The 21,044-nt window shown below is 33.8% G+C and overlaps 5 non-coding genes across 5 annotated transcripts; all 5 read right to left on the bottom strand.

Annotated features, from left to right (window-relative positions):
* Positions 1-2,331: 2,331 nt before the first annotated feature.
* Positions 2,332-6,293, bottom strand: LOC122319836. The gene has a single exon (XR_006245359.1). It is a non-coding gene; the product is annotated as a large subunit ribosomal RNA (ribosomal RNA).
* A 438-nt stretch (positions 6,294-6,731) lies between these two features.
* On the bottom strand, positions 6,732-6,911 carry LOC122319844. Its single transcript, XR_006245362.1, has one exon. It is a non-coding gene; the product is annotated as a 5.8S ribosomal RNA (ribosomal RNA).
* Positions 6,912-7,510: 599 nt separating this feature from the next.
* LOC122319835 lies at positions 7,511-9,506 on the bottom strand. Its single transcript, XR_006245358.1, has one exon. It is a non-coding gene; the product is annotated as a small subunit ribosomal RNA (ribosomal RNA).
* Positions 9,507-14,885: 5,379 nt separating this feature from the next.
* On the bottom strand, positions 14,886-18,848 carry LOC122319838. Its single transcript, XR_006245361.1, has one exon. It is a non-coding gene; the product is annotated as a large subunit ribosomal RNA (ribosomal RNA).
* Positions 18,849-19,286: 438 nt separating this feature from the next.
* On the bottom strand, positions 19,287-19,466 carry LOC122319837. The gene has a single exon (XR_006245360.1). It is a non-coding gene; the product is annotated as a 5.8S ribosomal RNA (ribosomal RNA).
* Positions 19,467-21,044: the final 1,578 nt, after the last annotated feature.

Raw genomic sequence — 21,044 nt, 5'->3', positions numbered from 1 at the left:
TATATATATATCGGATATCATAATTTCATATATTTTGAAGAATACTTTGATCGGCAAAACTGCCTTGCCTACCTATAATGATTTTTAATGGAAAAAAAGTGTTTAGTGTGAGCACCAGCCGCGTTGGTTTAATTTAATTTTATCCCAGTAGCAATTCTTCGGGACAGTAGGAATTTGATTAATTTATTGATGAACATTACTAATTGATTAACAAGGCATTGAACTACACTTTAAAAGTTACAGTTACTCCCGCCATTCAATTGTGTATTTTAAAAAATCTTTTGTTAGTCAGGGTGACTTATATCGTAATAATAAATTAATTACCTATTTTAATAATATTATATCATAGTATAATATTATATGAACGATTCCGCAAATAATATGTATTATTTATAGATATATTAAATATAGGTTTTTTTTTTATTCATTACCGGTCACCAATCATCTATATGGCTATACATTCATTAACTATTATTATTAATGTGACGAGACTCTTGGTTACCGTAAAGAGGTTTATATATAGTTATCTCAAACATTACTTTGTTTCTTTTACTTTGACATGATCTTATATGCGTCACTAATAATATGACGGGACATTTGGCTACCGTAAAAGTGGATTCATAGTTAATCTCAAACATTACTTTGTTTCTTTTACTTTGACATGATCTTATATGCGTCACTAATAATATGACGGAATATTTGGCTACGGTAAAAGTGGATTCATAGTTAATCTCAAACATTACTTTGTTTCTTTTACTTTGACATGATCTTATATGCGTCACTAATAATATGACGGGACATTTGGCTACCGTAAAAGTGGATTCATAGTTAATCTCAAACATTACTTTGTTTCTTTTACTTTGACATGATCTTATATGCGTCACTAATAATATGACGGAACATTTGGCTACCGTAAAAGTGGATTCATAGTTAATCTCAAACATTACTTTGTTTCTTTTACTTTGACATGATCTTATATGCGTCACTAATAATATGACGGAACATTTGGCTACGGTAAAAGTGGATTCATAGTTAATCTCAAACATTACTTTGTTTCTTTTACTTTGACATGATCTTATATGCGTCACTAATAATATGACGGGACATTTGGCTACCGTAAAAGTGGATTCATAGTTAATCTCAAACATTACTTTGTTTCTTTTACTTTGACATGATCTTATATGCGTCACTAATAATATGACGGAATATTTGGCTACGGTAAAAGTGGATTCATAGTTAATCTCAAACATTACTTTGTTTCTTTTACTTTGACATGATCTTATATGCGTCACTAATAATATGACGGGACATTTGGCTACCGTAAAAGTGGATTCATAGTTAATCTCAAACATTACTTTGTTTCTTTTACTTTGACATGATCTTATATGCGTCACTAATAATATGACGGGACATTTGGCTACCGTAAAAGTGGATTCATAGTTAATCTCAAACATTACTTTGTTTCTTTTACTTTGACATGATCTTATATGCGTCACTAATAATATGACGGAACATTTGGCTACCGTAAAAGTGGATTCATAGTTAATCTCAAACATTACTTTGTTTCTTTTACTTTGACATGATCTTATATGCGTCACTAATAATATGACGGAACATTTGGCTACCGTAAAAGTGGATTCATAGTTAATCTCAAACATTACTTTGTTTCTTTTACTTTGACATGATCTTATATGCGTCACTAATAATATGACGGAACATTTGGCTACCGTAAAAGTGGATTCATAGTTAATCTCAAACATTACTTTGTTTCTTTTACTTTGACATGATCTTATATGCGTCACTAATATGACGGAACATTTGGCTACCGTAAAAGTGGATTCATAGTTAATCTCAAACATTACTTTGTTTCTTTTACTTTGACATGATCTTATATGCGTCACTAATAATATGACGGAATATTTGGCTACGGTAAAAGTGGATTCATAGTTAATCTCAAACATTACTTTGTTTCTTTTACTTTGACATGATCTTATATGCGTCACTAATAATATGACGGGACATTTGGCTACCGTAAAAGTGGATTCATAGTTAATCTCAAACATTACTTTGTTTCTTTTACTTTGACATGATCTTATATGCGTCACTAATAATATGACGGAATATTTGGCTACCGTAAAAGTGGATTCATAGTTAATCTCAAACATTACTTTGTTTCTTTTACTTTGACATGATCTTATATGCGTCACTAATAATATGACGAGTACTTTTTGGCTACCTTTTTCTTTGGATTCCCCAAAAATCCAAAATTATAATTATCAAAATAAATTTAATAATTATAATATTCTTTCCATTTCGTTATTTTATTAAATATCGAATCATCAAGCAAAGGATAAGCTTCAGTGGATCGCAGTATGGCAGCTGCTCAACCACTTACAACACCTTGCCTGTTACAAAAGTCGTTTACAATTGATTCTAGGCTTTGTCATTGTATTAAATAATGTTTTTATATGTAACTAGCGCGGCATCAGGTGATCGAAGATCCTCCCAATTTACTATGTTACAAATTACATTGGCATCACATCCATTGTCGTTTATAAAATGAATTATAAACTTTAAATGGTTTAGAAGCCATACAATGCAAATTGCCCCTTATTTATCATTGCAGTCCAGCACGGATACGACCTTAGAGGCGTTCAGGCATAATCCAACGGACGTAGCGTCATACCACTGTTCGCTCGAACAAGTATTGTGCCATTGGTCCGTACCTGCGGTTCCTCTCGTACTACGCAGGAATGCTGTCGCAACAACGTTTTGTCATTAGTAGGGTAAAACTAACCTGTCTCACGACGGTCTAAACCCAGCTCACGTTCCCTTGCATGGGTGAACAATCCAACGCTTGGTGAATTTTGCTTCACAATGATAGGAAGAGCCGACATCGAAGGATCAAAAAGCGACGTCGCTATGAACGCTTGGCCGCCACAAGCCAGTTATCCCTATGGTAACTTTTCTGACACCTCTTGTTAAAAACTCTTTAAACCAAAAGGATCGATAGGCCGAGCTTTTGCTGTCCCTGTGTGTACTGAACACCGAGATCAAGTCAGCATTTGCCCTTTTGCTCTATGTGTGGTTTCTGTCCGCACTGAGCTGGCCTTGGGACACCTCCGTTATTATTTGAGAGATGTACCGCCCCAGTCAAACTCCCTACCTGGCAATGTCCTTGAATTGGATCATACCTGAGTAATTGGAGTTATACCAAATTTTCAAATCAAAAATACATAAATGCATCGTTTTATTAAAGAATTTGTTTGCGATTATATAACAAACTCGTGATACTTTGATCAAGAAGCTTGCATCAAAACCCAATACCATAAGATATAATAAATATATCCGTATAATGGCTAGGAAATGATACACGTTCCATTTAATCAAGTAAGTAAGGAAACAATAAGAGTAGTGGTATTTCATTGGCGATATCAAACCGAAGCCTAATATCTCCCACTTATTCTACACCTCTTATGTCTCCTTACACTGCCAGATTAGAGTCAAGCTCAAAAGGGTCTTCTTTCCCCGCTAATTATTCCAAGCCCGTTCCCTTGGCTGTGGTTTCGCTAGATAGTAGATAGGGACAGTAGGAATCTCGTTAATCCATTCATGCGCGTCACTAATTAGATGACGAGGCATTTGGCTACCTTAAGAGAGTCATAGTTACTCCCGCCGTTGACCCGCGCTTACTTGAATTTCTTCACTTTGACATTCAGAGCACTGGGCAGAAATCACATTGTGTCAACACCCGCTAGGGCCATCACAATGCTTTGTTTTAATTAGACAGTCGGATTCCCCAAGTCCGTGCCAGTTCTGAATTGATTGTTAATTGATAATCGTTATAATTAATAAGAACTAATCGGTTTGAGCCAATTAGTATTCTTAAAAATTTTAGCAAGAAAGTTCCACAATTGGCTACGTAACTAAACTATCCGGGGAACAAGTAACCACCATAAATGATAGACACTCTATTTACCCAGAACGAGCACATAAACCATGTTATTGTTTCCCAATCAAGCCCGACTATCTCAATCTTCAGAGCCAATCCTTATCCCGAAGTTACGGATCTAATTTGCCGACTTCCCTTACCTACATTATTCTATCGACTAGAGACTCTTCACCTTGGAGACCAGCTGCGGATATTGGTACGGCCTGTTGAGAAGTTTGCGTGTCCCCACCATAAATTTTCAAGGTCCGAGGAGAAAATATCGACACAACAGTATATGTCATGCTCTTCTAGCCCATCTACCATATCTCTCTGCGAAAGACTTCCATGGTAGTACGGCTATAAAACAGAAAAGAAAACTCTTCCGATATCTCTCGACGGCTTCTTTATGGTCGTTCCTGTTGCCAGGATGAGCACGAGGCCCATATTTAATAACAAACGGATACTCAACAGGTTACGGAATTGGAACCGTATTCCCTTTCGTTCAAAATTATTCAAGTATATTATTTTTGGCTTGTATATATATTTATTTAGTCATTAGTTTTTTACTTGAAAATTTTCGGCTTTCGCCTTGAACTTAGGACCGACTAACTCGTGATCAACCACTGTTCACACGAAACCCTTCTCCACTTCAGTCCTCCAAGGTCTCATTCGATTATTTGCTACTACCACCAAGATCTGTACCAATGGCAGCTCCATGCAGGCTTACGCCAAACACTTCTACGCATACCATTGTACCTTCCTACTCACTAAAGTTTCAAAATTTATATTACAAGTAATATAAATCATCTACTTTAGCGGTAATGTATAGGTATACAACTTAAGCGCCATCCATTTTAAGGGCTAGTTGCTTCGGCAGGTGAGTTGTTACACACTCCTTAGCGGATTTCGACTTCCATGATCACCGTCCTGCTGTTTTAAGCAACCAACGCCTTTCATGGTATCTGCATGAGTTGTTAATTTGGGCACCGTAACATTACGTTTGGTTCATCCCACAGCGCCAGTTCTGCTTACCAAAAGTGGCCCACTGGGCACATTATATCATAACCTTAAACTTCATATCAAGAAAGTTAAGGTTCTTACCCATTTAAAGTTTGAGAATAGGTTAAGATCGTTTCGACCCTAAGGCCTCTAATCATTCGCTTTACCAGATAAGATTATTTTATATAATATTAAAATGCACCAGCTATCCTGAGGGAAACTTCGGAAGGAACCAGCTACTAGATGGTTCGATTGGTCTTTCGCCCCTATACTCAATTCTGACAATCGATTTGCACGTCAGAACTGTTTCGGTCTTCCATCAGGGTTTCCCCTGACTTCAACCTGATCAAGTATAGTTCACCATCTTTCGGGTCACAGCATATATGCTCAAGGTACGTTCCAGTTAGAGGCATAAATAATATAAATATCATTATACATAACTATATAGAACGCCCCGGGATTGTGTTAATTAACTATAAATAGTTAAAAAACTAATCCCATTATTAGTCAAGTTAATTACGCTATTAGGTTTATATCCCAATAACTTGCACATATGTTAGACTCCTTGGTCCGTGTTTCAAGACGGGTCCCGAAGGTATCCTGAATCTTTCGCATTGTTAATCATACAAGTGCATATAATAAACACAAAAATCATTGATAATTATGCCATTATATAATTCCGAAAAATTAACGCACTGTAATCATATAAATCTATCAGCACTTTATCAAATTAATGACATTTATTTTGTGTTAAAACGCAAGCATTTTAATTTAAATAAACTATAAGCCATATTTTATGATAAATTTTGTATGCTAATAGATTACAATGTCCTTATATGGAAAAAATGCACACTATTATCATAATATTGTTTAAATATTACAATTTTAATGATGAATTTTCCATAATGGATATTCAGGTTCATCGGGCTTAACCTCTAAGCAGTTTCACGTACTATTTAACTCTCTATTCAGAGTTCTTTTCAACTTTCCCTCACGGTACTTGTTTACTATCGGTCTCATGGTTATATTTAGTTTTAGATGGAGTTTACCACCCACTTAGTGCTGCACTATCAAGCAACACGACTCTTTGGAAACATCATCTAGTAATCATTAACGTTATACGGGCCTGGCACCCTCTATGGGTAAATGGCCTCATTTAAGAAGGACTTAAATCGTTAATTTCTCATACTAGAATATTGACGCTCCATACACTGCATCTCACATTTGCCATATAGACAAAGTGACTTAGTGCTGAACTGATTTCTTTTCGCTCGCCGCTACTAAGAAAATCCTAGTTAGTTTCTTTTCCTCCCCTAATTAATATGCTTAAATTCAGGGGGTAGTCCCATATGAGTTGAGGTTGTATATAACATTTTTTTTTTCAATATATTCTTTACATTTATATAATGGAGAAACATTTAATGAATTCGTATAAAAATTTTTTTCGTTAATTAGTTTTAATTTAGTTATGAGTTTTAAACGAATTTAACGAAGAACAATAACATTTACAAAAGATTTCAATTTTACTAAATCATTAATAAGAGACAATTCTAGATGAAAAATATTTCAAACATTTTTTATGCTAGACATTCCTCAGTATTATATGATTGAAAATGAAAATATTTTTCTTCGTTTTTCACAATCAAATTATTTATAATGTGAGATAATGTTTTCCATAGATATTTTAATATTATGAATAAAAATAATAATTATATTTAATTAAAATTTTTATCCAATAATATACCATATGCTTAGAAATTTGATTACCAAATTTCTAAACAACTTAATTAGCATAGTCTTACAACCCTCAACCATATGTAGTCCAAGCAGCACTAAAAAATTAATTAAAGTACCATAACAGCATGGACTGCGATATGCGTTCAAAATGTCGATGTTCATGTGTCCTGCAGTTCACACGATGACGCACAGTTTGCTGCGTTCTTCATCGACCCATGAGCCGAGTGATCCACCGCTTAGAGTTTTTATATTTATTATTTCAATTTGTCAAATATGAATTTATTGAAAGAAATTAAAAATACACCATTTTACTGGCATATATCAATTCCTTCAATAAATCTTTTTTTTATACCTAAAACGAAATGCTGCGAAATGTCTTAGTTTTATATAAACAATATTATACCATTTATTACTTGGATAATTTACAATTTCATATAATTTTAATGTGATATAATATTGCGTTTTTTATATAAAACATTAACCTGAAGTAAACCAGGTACAACATTCAACATTTTAGGTTGTTGCATTAGCCAATGTATGCCCATAACTATGATGAACAATACATATTCGCAACGCGTGTATATTATGGTCCATATACACGCAAGTTTCATATTATAATATATAAACATAAATTTGTGAATATATTATAATACAATTTAATTTGCTTGATTATTATTCTTGTTTGCTTGATTTTATTTATAAAAAAATTTAATCCAAATTTTCATTGAACTTCTTTTTTTATAAATATATAATTGTTTGGCAATTTTATCTTGTTATATTATAAAAATATATTTTATAATTAAAACAAGTTATTGTTGTTTACGGTAAAGATATTATATACAATAATGATCCTTCCGCAGGTTCACCTACGGAAACCTTGTTACGACTTTTACTTCCTCTAAATAATCAAGTTCGGTCAACTTTTGCGAAACAACCGTAACACGCAAGGCGTCACAGTGATCACGTCCGGAGACCTCACTAAATAATTCAATCGGTAGTAGCGACGGGCGGTGTGTACAAAGGGCAGGGACGTAATCAATGCGAGTTAATGACTCACACTTACTGGGAATTCCAAGTTCATGTGAACAGTTTCAGTTCACAATCCCAAGCATGAAAGTGGTTCAGCGGTTTACCCGGACCTCTCGGTCTAGGAAATACACGTTGATACTTTCATTGTAGCGCGTGCAGCCCAGGACATCTAAGGGCATCACAGACCTGTTATTGCTCAATCTCATTATTGCTAGACGCAATTTGTCCATTTAAGAAGCTAGTGTCCTTATAATGGGACAAACCAACAGGTACGGCTCCACTTACATAAACACATTCAAACACAATAAACATTTTACTGCCCACCATGAATGAAGGCTATATAAGCTTCAACACCATAATCCTGAAGATATCTATTTAATATATTTGAGTCTCGTTCGTTATCGGAATTAACCAGACAAATCACTCCACGAACTAAGAACGGCCATGCACCACCACCCATAGATTCGAGAAAGAGCTATCAATCTGTCTTACACACTTATGTTCGGACCTGGTAAGTTTTCCCGTGTTGAGTCAAATTAAGCCGCAGGCTCCACTCCTGGTGGTGCCCTTCCGTCAATTCCTTTAAGTTTCAGCTTTGCAACCATACTTCCCCCGGAGCCCAAAAGCTTTGGTTTCCCGGGAAGCGACTGAGAGAGCCATAAAAGTAGCTACACCCAATTGCTAGCTGGCATCGTTTATGGTTAGAACTAGGGCGGTATCTGATCGCCTTCGAACCTCTAACTTTCGTTCTTGATTAATGAAAACATCTTTGGCAAATGCTTTCGCTTAAGTTAGTCTTACGACGGTCCAAGAATTTCACCTCTCGCGTCGTAATACTAATGCCCCCAAACTGCTTCTATTAATCATTACCTCTTGATCTGAAAACCAATGAAAGCAGAACAGAGGTCTTATTTCATTATCCCATGCACAGAATATTCAGGCATTTGAAGCCTGCTTTAAGCACTCTAATTTGTTCAAAGTAATTGTACCGGCCCACAATAACACTCGTTTAAGAGCACTAATGCAGGTTTTTAAATAGGAGGAACATATGAAAAAATACAAGTACTTAATCACATATAAGAACTCCACCGGTAATACGCTTACATACATAAAGGTATAGTACTAACCACAAATGTAAGTTGTACTACCCGTATGAAGCACAAGTTCAACTACGAACGTTTTAACCGCAACAACTTTAATATACGCTATTGGAGCTGGAATTACCGCGGCTGCTGGCACCAGACTTGCCCTCCAATTGGTCCTTGTTAAAGGATTTAAAGTGTACTCATTCCAATTACAGGGCCTCGGATATGAGTCCTGTATTGTTATTTTTCGTCACTACCTCCCCGAGCTGGGAGTGGGTAATTTACGCGCCTGCTGCCTTCCTTAGATGTGGTAGCCGTTTCTCAGGCTCCCTCTCCGGAATCGAACCCTGATTCCCCGTTACCCGTTGCAACCATGGTAGTCCTAGATACTACCATCAAAAAGTTGATAGGGCAGACATTTGAAAGATCTGTCGTCGGTACATGACCATACGATCTGCATGTTATCTAGAGTTCAACCAATATAACGATCTTGCGATCGCTTGGTTTTAGCCTAATAAAAGCACATGTCCCATAAAGGTTCATGTTTTAATTGCATGTATTAGCTCTAGAATTACCACAGTTATCCAAGTAACTGTTAACGATCTAAGGAACCATAACTGATATAATGAGCCTTTTGCGGTTTCACTTTTAATTCGTGTGTACTTAGACATGCATGGCTTAATCTTTGAGACAAGCATATAACTACTGGCAGGATCAACCAGAATAATGTTTTTCTTTACATATTTCATTCATATTTTCGAATAGAAATAATGCAATATAAATATTATAGATCTATTATTTTAATATTCTATTTTTTGAATTTGATTACGGCCAAAACTTGTATAGCATTCGTAATCCTTCTTTTATGTTTTGTTTTATACTTGTTTCGCCACTAATATAACAAGTTTTAGATGTTATAAGAATTATTCATTACATCATATATATAAATATACGTATGTATGTATAATTTTATAACATAATTTTTATTTAATATATATTTGCTACTATAATTTTATTATATGTACAATATTTTATTCTAAAATATCATTTTATTTCAACATACATAATTATTTATGTATCCACACATTTGCAATTTTTGTTTAATCAATATAAATATTGAATTAAATCATTTGTATTTTGATGTTAAATTTAAAATTTAACATTTTTCCATATAACTCTCGAATGATATATAATATAAAACCGAGCGCATATGAAAAATAAGTATTTATTTAATAATAATATTATTAAAAAATATTATTATTTTATTTGAACTCACTATACCGGCAAACGATATAGTGCGTCCGATTTTAAGGCAGGTACTAATTTAATATACATTATATTAGCCTGCCACCAAAAATTAACGATAATAATTGGAAACCAATTGTTATTATATATATACATATATAACCTTGGCGCACGTTTCAACGTTATTATCTTGAGTTTTAATAATATTAGTCCGCTCAGCCAAGTCTCGTATTCAAAAAGAATAAAGAAACAAATTTATACGGATAATATTATAATATATATTGTCAACATTGACTAAATCATATTATATACATAGATTTATATCAATTCTAGATGGACATCCACTGACCATCCTATAGTAGTTTTTTGCATCGATGTCTTGAAATCGGGCATTTTCAATTGGGCTTGCCACCCACCCTACAGTTATTCTCCTATAATAACTTAAGAGAATATTGAATTCAGTACTTTTTATATACATATGAATTACTTCTTCATATAATTTATATTTATGCTGATTTTCATATGTATATGGTAAATTTATTTATATTATTGACAAAATCATATGCATATCATATGTTTTGAACAATACTTGGGTCGGCAACCACTGCCTACCTATAATAGTTTTTGAACACCCTATCTAGATATCGGGTGTTTTCTGTACTAGATGAGCCCACACTGTGGCTTTCTCTTAATTTACTTAAGAGTTTATAGGTATATTTCATACTTTTTTATATACATATGATATATTTCTTAATATAATTGATATTTATGCTGATTTTCATATGTATATGGTAAATTTATTTATATTATTGACAAAATCATATGCATATCATATGTTTTGAACAATACTTGGGTCGGCAACCACTGCCTACCTATAATAGTTTTTGAACACCCTATCTAGATATCGGGTGTTTTCTGTACTAGATGAGCCCACACTGTGGCTTTCTCTTAATTTACTTAAGAGTTTATAGGTATATTTCATACTTTTTTATATACATATGATATATTTCTTAATATAATTGATATTTATGCTGATTTTCATATGTATATGGTTAATTTATTAATATTATTGACAAAATCATATGCATATCATATGTTTTGAACAATACTTGGGTCGGCAACCACTGCCTACCTATAATAGTTTTTGAACACCCTATCTAGATATCGGGTGTTTTCTGTACTAGATGAGCCCACACTGTGGCTTTCTCTTAATTTACTTAAGAGTTTATAGGTATATTTCATACTTTTTTATATACATATGATATATTTCTTAATATAATTGATATTTATGCTGATTTTCATATGTATATGGTTAATTTATTAATATTATTGACAAAATCATATGCATATCATATGTTTTGAACAATACTTGGGTCGGCAACCACTGCCTACCTATAATAGTTTTTGAACACCCTATCTAGATATCGGGTGTTTTCTGTACTAGATGAGCCCACACTGTGGCTTTCTCTTAATTTACTTAAGAGTTTATAGGTATATTTCATACTTTTTTATATACATATGATATATTTCTTAATATAATTGATATTTATGCTGATTTTCATATGTATATGGTTAATTTATTAATATTATTGACAAAATCATATGCATATCATATGTTTTGAACAATACTTGGGTCGGCAACCACTGCCTACCTATAATAGTTTTTGAACACCCTATCTAGATATCGGGTGTTTTCTGTACTAGATGAGCCCACACTGTGGCTTTCTCTTAATTTACTTAAGAGTTTATAGGTATATTTCATACTTTTTTATATACATATGATATATTTCTTAATATAATTGATATTTATGTTGATTTTCATATGTATATGGTTAATTTATTAATATTATTGACAAAATCATATGCATATCATATGTTTTGAACAATACTTGGGTCGGCAACCACTGCCTACCTATAATAGTTTTTGAACACCCTATCTAGATATCGGGTGTTTTCAGTACTAGATGAGCCCACACTGTGGCTTTTTCTCAATTTACTTAAGAGTTTATAGGTATATTTCATACTTTTTTATATACATATGTTATATTTCTTAATATAATTGATATTTATGCTGATTTTCATATGTATATGGTTAATTTATTAATATTATTGACAAAATCATATGCATATCATATGTTTTGAACAATACTTGGGTCGGCAACCACTGCCTACCTATAATAGTTTTTGAACACCCTATCTAGATGTGGCTTTCTCTCAATTTACTTAAGAGTTTATAGGTATATTTCATACTTTTTTATATACATATGATATATTTCTTAATATAATTGATATTTATGCTGATTTTCATATGTATATGATTAATTTATTAATATTATTGACAAAATCATATGCATATCATATGTTTTAAACAATACTTGAGTCGGCAACCACTTATAGGTAGGTTTATAGGTATATTTCATACTTTTTTATATACATATGATATATATTTCTTCATATAATTGATATTCATACTGATTTTCATATGTATATGGTAAATTTATTTATATTATTGATATCATATATATATATATATATATATCGGATATCATAATTTCATATATTTTGAAGAATACTTTGATCGGCAAAACTGCCTTGCCTACCTATAATGATTTTTAATGGAAAAAAAGTGTTTAGTGTGAGCACCAGCCGCGTTGGTTTAATTTAATTTTATCCCAGTAGCAATTCTTCGGGACAGTAGGAATTTGATTAATTTATTGATGAACATTACTAATTGATTAACAAGGCATTGAACTACACTTTAAAAGTTACAGTTACTCCCGCCATTCAATTGTGTATTTTAAAAAATCTTTTGTTAGTCAGGGTGACTTATATCGTAATAATAAATTAATTACCTATTTTAATAATATTATATCATAGTATAATATTATATGAACGATTCCGCAAATAATATGTATTATTTATAGATATATTAAATATAGGTTTTTTTTTTATTCATTACCGGTCACCAATCATCTATATGGCTATACATTCATTAACTATTATTATTAATGTGACGAGACTCTTGGTTACCGTAAAGAGGTTTATATATAGTTATCTCAAACATTACTTTGTTTCTTTTACTTTGACATGATCTTATATGCGTCACTAATAATATGACGGGACATTTGGCTACCGTAAAAGTGGATTCATAGTTAATCTCAAACATTACTTTGTTTCTTTTACTTTGACATGATCTTATATGCGTCACTAATAATATGACGGAATATTTGGCTACGGTAAAAGTGGATTCATAGTTAATCTCAAACATTACTTTGTTTCTTTTACTTTGACATGATCTTATATGCGTCACTAATAATATGACGGGACATTTGGCTACCGTAAAAGTGGATTCATAGTTAATCTCAAACATTACTTTGTTTCTTTTACTTTGACATGATCTTATATGCGTCACTAATAATATGACGGAACATTTGGCTACCGTAAAAGTGGATTCATAGTTAATCTCAAACATTACTTTGTTTCTTTTACTTTGACATGATCTTATATGCGTCACTAATAATATGACGGAACATTTGGCTACGGTAAAAGTGGATTCATAGTTAATCTCAAACATTACTTTGTTTCTTTTACTTTGACATGATCTTATATGCGTCACTAATAATATGACGGGACATTTGGCTACCGTAAAAGTGGATTCATAGTTAATCTCAAACATTACTTTGTTTCTTTTACTTTGACATGATCTTATATGCGTCACTAATAATATGACGGAATATTTGGCTACGGTAAAAGTGGATTCATAGTTAATCTCAAACATTACTTTGTTTCTTTTACTTTGACATGATCTTATATGCGTCACTAATAATATGACGGGACATTTGGCTACCGTAAAAGTGGATTCATAGTTAATCTCAAACATTACTTTGTTTCTTTTACTTTGACATGATCTTATATGCGTCACTAATAATATGACGGGACATTTGGCTACCGTAAAAGTGGATTCATAGTTAATCTCAAACATTACTTTGTTTCTTTTACTTTGACATGATCTTATATGCGTCACTAATAATATGACGGAACATTTGGCTACCGTAAAAGTGGATTCATAGTTAATCTCAAACATTACTTTGTTTCTTTTACTTTGACATGATCTTATATGCGTCACTAATAATATGACGGAACATTTGGCTACCGTAAAAGTGGATTCATAGTTAATCTCAAACATTACTTTGTTTCTTTTACTTTGACATGATCTTATATGCGTCACTAATAATATGACGGAACATTTGGCTACCGTAAAAGTGGATTCATAGTTAATCTCAAACATTACTTTGTTTCTTTTACTTTGACATGATCTTATATGCGTCACTAATATGACGGAACATTTGGCTACCGTAAAAGTGGATTCATAGTTAATCTCAAACATTACTTTGTTTCTTTTACTTTGACATGATCTTATATGCGTCACTAATAATATGACGGAATATTTGGCTACGGTAAAAGTGGATTCATAGTTAATCTCAAACATTACTTTGTTTCTTTTACTTTGACATGATCTTATATGCGTCACTAATAATATGACGGGACATTTGGCTACCGTAAAAGTGGATTCATAGTTAATCTCAAACATTACTTTGTTTCTTTTACTTTGACATGATCTTATATGCGTCACTAATAATATGACGGAATATTTGGCTACCGTAAAAGTGGATTCATAGTTAATCTCAAACATTACTTTGTTTCTTTTACTTTGACATGATCTTATATGCGTCACTAATAATATGACGAGTACTTTTTGGCTACCTTTTTCTTTGGATTCCCCAAAAATCCAAAATTATAATTATCAAAATAAATTTAATAATTATAATATTCTTTCCATTTCGTTATTTTATTAAATATCGAATCATCAAGCAAAGGATAAGCTTCAGTGGATCGCAGTATGGCAGCTGCTCAACCACTTACAACACCTTGCCTGTTACAAAAGTCGTTTACAATTGATTCTAGGCTTTGTCATTGTATTAAATAATGTTTTTATATGTAACTAGCGCGGCATCAGGTGATCGAAGATCCTCCCAATTTACTATGTTACAAATTACATTGGCATCACATCCATTGTCGTTTATAAAATGAATTATAAACTTTAAATGGTTTAGAAGCCATACAATGCAAATTGCCCCTTATTTATCATTGCAGTCCAGCACGGATACGACCTTAGAGGCGTTCAGGCATAATCCAACGGACGTAGCGTCATACCACTGTTCGCTCGAACAAGTATTGTGCCATTGGTCCGTACCTGCGGTTCCTCTCGTACTACGCAGGAATGCTGTCGCAACAACGTTTTGTCATTAGTAGGGTAAAACTAACCTGTCTCACGACGGTCTAAACCCAGCTCACGTTCCCTTGCATGGGTGAACAATCCAACGCTTGGTGAATTTTGCTTCACAATGATAGGAAGAGCCGACATCGAAGGATCAAAAAGCGACGTCGCTATGAACGCTTGGCCGCCACAAGCCAGTTATCCCTATGGTAACTTTTCTGACACCTCTTGTTAAAAACTCTTTAAACCAAAAGGATCGATAGGCCGAGCTTTTGCTGTCCCTGTGTGTACTGAACACCGAGATCAAGTCAGCATTTGCCCTTTTGCTCTATGTGTGGTTTCTGTCCGCACTGAGCTGGCCTTGGGACACCTCCGTTATTATTTGAGAGATGTACCGCCCCAGTCAAACTCCCTACCTGGCAATGTCCTTGAATTGGATCATACCTGAGTAATTGGAGTTATACCAAATTTTCAAATCAAAAATACATAAATGCATCGTTTTATTAAAGAATTTGTTTGCGATTATATAACAAACTCGTGATACTTTGATCAAGAAGCTTGCATCAAAACCCAATACCATAAGATATAATAAATATATCCGTATAATGGCTAGGAAATGATACACGTTCCATTTAATCAAGTAAGTAAGGAAACAATAAGAGTAGTGGTATTTCATTGGCGATATCAAACCGAAGCCTAATATCTCCCACTTATTCTACACCTCTTATGTCTCCTTACACTGCCAGATTAGAGTCAAGCTCAAAAGGGTCTTCTTTCCCCGCTAATTATTCCAAGCCCGTTCCCTTGGCTGTGGTTTCGCTAGATAGTAGATAGGGACAGTAGGAATCTCGTTAATCCATTCATGCGCGTCACTAATTAGATGACGAGGCATTTGGCTACCTTAAGAGAGTCATAGTTACTCCCGCCGTTGACCCGCGCTTACTTGAATTTCTTCACTTTGACATTCAGAGCACTGGGCAGAAATCACATTGTGTCAACACCCGCTAGGGCCATCACAATGCTTTGTTTTAATTAGACAGTCGGATTCCCCAAGTCCGTGCCAGTTCTGAATTGATTGTTAATTGATAATCGTTATAATTAATAAGAACTAATCGGTTTGAGCCAATTAGTATTCTTAAAAATTTTAGCAAGAAAGTTCCACAATTGGCTACGTAACTAAACTATCCGGGGAACAAGTAACCACCATAAATGATAGACACTCTATTTACCCAGAACGAGCACATAAACCATGTTATTGTTTCCCAATCAAGCCCGACTATCTCAATCTTCAGAGCCAATCCTTATCCCGAAGTTACGGATCTAATTTGCCGACTTCCCTTACCTACATTATTCTATCGACTAGAGACTCTTCACCTTGGAGACCAGCTGCGGATATTGGTACGGCCTGTTGAGAAGTTTGCGTGTCCCCACCATAAATTTTCAAGGTCCGAGGAGAAAATATCGACACAACAGTATATGTCATGCTCTTCTAGCCCATCTACCATATCTCTCTGCGAAAGACTTCCATGGTAGTACGGCTATAAAACAGAAAAGAAAACTCTTCCGATATCTCTCGACGGCTTCTTTATGGTCGTCCCTGTTGCCAGGATGAGCACGAGGCCCATATTTAATAACAAACGGATACTCAACAGGTTACGGAATTGGAACCGTATTCCCTTTCGTTCAAAATTATTCAAGTATATTATTTTTGGCTTGTATATATATTTATTTAGTCATTAGTTTTTTACTTGAAAATTTTCGGCTTTCGCCTTGAACTTAGGACCGACTAACTCGTGATCAACCACTGTTCACACGAAACCCTTCTCCACTTCAGTCCTCCAAGGTCTCATTCGATTATTTGCTACTACCACCAAGATCTGTACCAATGGCAGCTCCATGCAGGCTTACGCCAAACACTTCTACGCATACCATTGTACCTTCCTACTCACTAAAGTTTCAAAATTTATATTACAAGTAATATAAATCATCTACTTTAGCGGTAATGTATAGGTATACAACTTAAGCGCCATCCATTTTAAGGGCTAGTTGCTTCGGCAGGTGAGTTGTTACACACTCCTTAGCGGATTTCGACTTCCATGATCACCGTCCTGCTGTTTTAAGCAACCAACGCCTTTCATGGTATCTGCATGAGTTGTTAATTTGGGCACCGTAACATTACGTTTGGTTCATCCCACAGCGCCAGTTCTGCTTACCAAAAAGTGGCCCACTGGGCACATTATATCATAACCTTAAACTTCATATCAAGAAAGTTAAGGTTCTTACCCATTTAAAGTTTGAGAATAGGTTAAGATCGTTTCGACCCTAAGGCCTCTAATCATTCGCTTTACCAGATAAGATTATTTTATATAATATTAAAATGCACCAGCTATCCTGAGGGAAACTTCGGAAGGAACCAGCTACTAGATGGTTCGATTGGTCTTTCGCCCCTATACTCAATTCTGACAATCGATTTGCACGTCAGAACTGTTTCGGTCTTCCATCAGGGTTTCCCCTGACTTCAACCTGATCAAGTATAGTTCACCATCTTTCGGGTCACAGCATATATGCTCAAGGTACGTTCCAGTTAGAGGCATAAATAATATAAATATCATTATACATAACTATATAGAACGCCCCGGGATTGTGTTAATTAACTATAAATAGTTAAAAAACTAATCCCATTATTAGTCAAGTTAATTACGCTATTAGGTTTATATCCCAATAACTTGCACATATGTTAGACTCCTTGGTCCGTGTTTCAAGACGGGTCCCGAAGGTATCCTGAATCTTTCGCATTGTTAATCATACAAGTGCATATAATAAACACAAAAATCATTGATAATTATGCCATTATATAATTCCGAAAAATTAACGCACTGTAATCATATAAATCTATCAGCACTTTATCAAATTAATGACATTTATTTTGTGTTAAAACGCAAGCATTTTAATTTAAATAAACTATAAGCCATATTTTATGATAAATTTTGTATGCTAATAGATTACAATGTCCTTATATGGAAAAAATGCACACTATTATCATAATATTGTTTAAATATTACAATTTTAATGATGAATTTTCCATAATGGATATTCAGGTTCATCGGGCTTAACCTCTAAGCAGTTTCACGTACTATTTAACTCTCTATTCAGAGTTCTTTTCAACTTTCCCTCACGGTACTTGTTTACTATCGGTCTCATGGTTATATTTAGTTTTAGATGGAGTTTACCACCCACTTAGTGCTGCACTATCAAGCAACACGACTCTTTGGAAACATCATCTAGTAATCATTAACGTTATACGGGCCTGGCACCCTCTATGGGTAAATGGCCTCATTTAAGAAGGACTTAAATCGTTAATTTCTCATACTAGAATATTGACGCTCCATACACTGCATCTCACATTTGCCATATAGACAAAGTGACTTAGTGCTGAACTGATTTCTTTTCGCTCGCCGCTACTAAGAAAATCCTAGTTAGTTTCTTTTCCTCCCCTAATTAATATGCTTAAATTCAGGGGGTAGTCCCATATGAGTTGAGGTTGTATATAACATTTTTTTTTTCAATATATTCTTTACATTTATATAATGGAGAAACATTTAATGAATTCGTATAAAAATTTTTTTCGTTAATTAGTTTTAATTTAGTTATGAGTTTTAAACGAATTTAACGAAGAACAATAACATTTACAAAAGATTTCAATTTTACTAAATCATTAATAAGAGACAATTCTAGATGAAAAATATTTCAAACATTTTTTATGCTAGACATTCCTCAGTATTATATGATTGAAAATGAAAATATTTTTCTTCGTTTTTCACAATCAAATTATTTATAATGTGAGATAATGTTTTCCATAGATATTTTAATATTATGAATAAAAATAATAATTATATTTAATTAAAATTTTTATCCAATAATATACCATATGCTTAGAAATTTGATTACCAAATTTCTAAACAACTTAATTAGCATAGTCTTACAACCCTCAACCATATGTAGTCCAAGCAGCACTAAAAAATTAATTAAAGTACCATAACAGCATGGACTGCGATATGCGTTCAAAATGTCGATGTTCATGTGTCCTGCAGTTCACACGATGACGCACAGTTTGCTGCGTTCTTCATCGACCCATGAGCCGAGTGATCCACCGCTTAGAGTTTTTATATTTATTATTTCAATTTGTCAAATATGAATTTATTGAAAGAAATTAAAAATACACCATTTTACTGGCATATATCAATTCCTTCAATAAATCTTTTTTTTATACCTAAAACGAAATGCTGCGAAATGTCTTAGTTTTATATAAACAATATTATACCATTTATTACTTGGATAATTTACAATTTCATATAATTTTAATGTGATATAATATTGCGTTTTTTATATAAAACATTAACCTGAAGTAAACCAGGTACAACATTCAACATTTTAGGTTGTTGCATTAGCCAATGTATGCCCATAACTATGATGAACAATACATATTCGCAACGCGTGTATATTATGGTCCATATACACGCAAGTTTCATATTATAATATATAAACATAAATTTGTGAATATATTATAATACAATTTAATTTGCTTGATTATTATTCTTGTTTGCTTGATTTTATTTATAAAAAAATTTAATCCAAATTTTCATTGAACTTCTTTTTTTTATAAATATATAATTGTTTGGCAATTTTATCTTGTTATATTATAAAAATATATTTTATAATTAAAACAAGTTATTGTTGTTTACGGTAAAGATATTATATACAATAATGATCCTTCCGCAGGTTCACCTACGGAAACCTTGTTACGACTTTTACTTCCTCTAAATAATCAAGTTCGGTCAACTTTTGCGAAACAACCGTAACACGCAAGGCGTCACAGTGATCACGTCCGGAGACCTCACTAAATAATTCAATCGGTAGTAGCGACGGGCGGTGTGTACAAAGGGCAGGGACGTAATCAATGCGAGTTAATGACTCACACTTACTGGGAATTCCAAGTTCATGTGAACAGTTTCAGTTCACAATCCCAAGCATGAAAGTGGTTCAGCGGTTTACCCGGACCTCTCGGTCTAGGAAATACACGTTGATACTTTCATTGTAGCGCGTGCAGCCCAGGACATCTAAGGGCATCACAGACCTGTTATTGCTCAATCTCATTATTGCTAGACGCAATTTGTCCATTTAAGAAGCTAGTGTCCTTATAATGGGACAAACCAACAGGTACGGCTCCACTTACATAAACACATTCAAACACAATAAACATTTTACTGCCCACCATGAATGAAGGCTATATAAGCTTCAACACCATAATCCTGAAGATATCTATTTAATATATTTGAGTCTCGTTCGTTATCGGAATTAACCAGACAAATCACTCCACGAACTAAGAACGGCCATGCACCACCACCCATAGATTCGAGAAAGAGCTATCAATCTGTCTTACACACTTATGTTCGGACCTGGTAAGTTTTCCCGTGTTGAGTCAAATTAAGCCGCAGGCTCCACTCCTGGTGGTGCCCTTCCGTCAATTCCTTTAAGTTTCAGCTTTGCAACCATACTTCCCCCGGAGCCCAAAAGCTTTGGTTTCCCGGGAAGCGACTGAGAGAGCCATAAAAGTAGCTACACCCAATTGCTAGCTGGCATCGTTTATGGTTAGAACTAGGGCGGTATCTGATCGCCTTCGAACCTCTAACTTTCGTTCTTGATTAATGAAAACATCTTTGGCAAATGCTTTCGCTTAAGT

Source organism: Drosophila ficusphila, unplaced genomic scaffold (genome assembly GCF_018152265.1).
Source record: "Drosophila ficusphila isolate 14025-0441.05 unplaced genomic scaffold, ASM1815226v1 contig_228, whole genome shotgun sequence".
Classification (NCBI taxonomy): domain Eukaryota; kingdom Metazoa; phylum Arthropoda; class Insecta; order Diptera; family Drosophilidae; genus Drosophila; species Drosophila ficusphila.
This window is presented reverse-complemented; position numbering and strand designations above follow the sequence as displayed.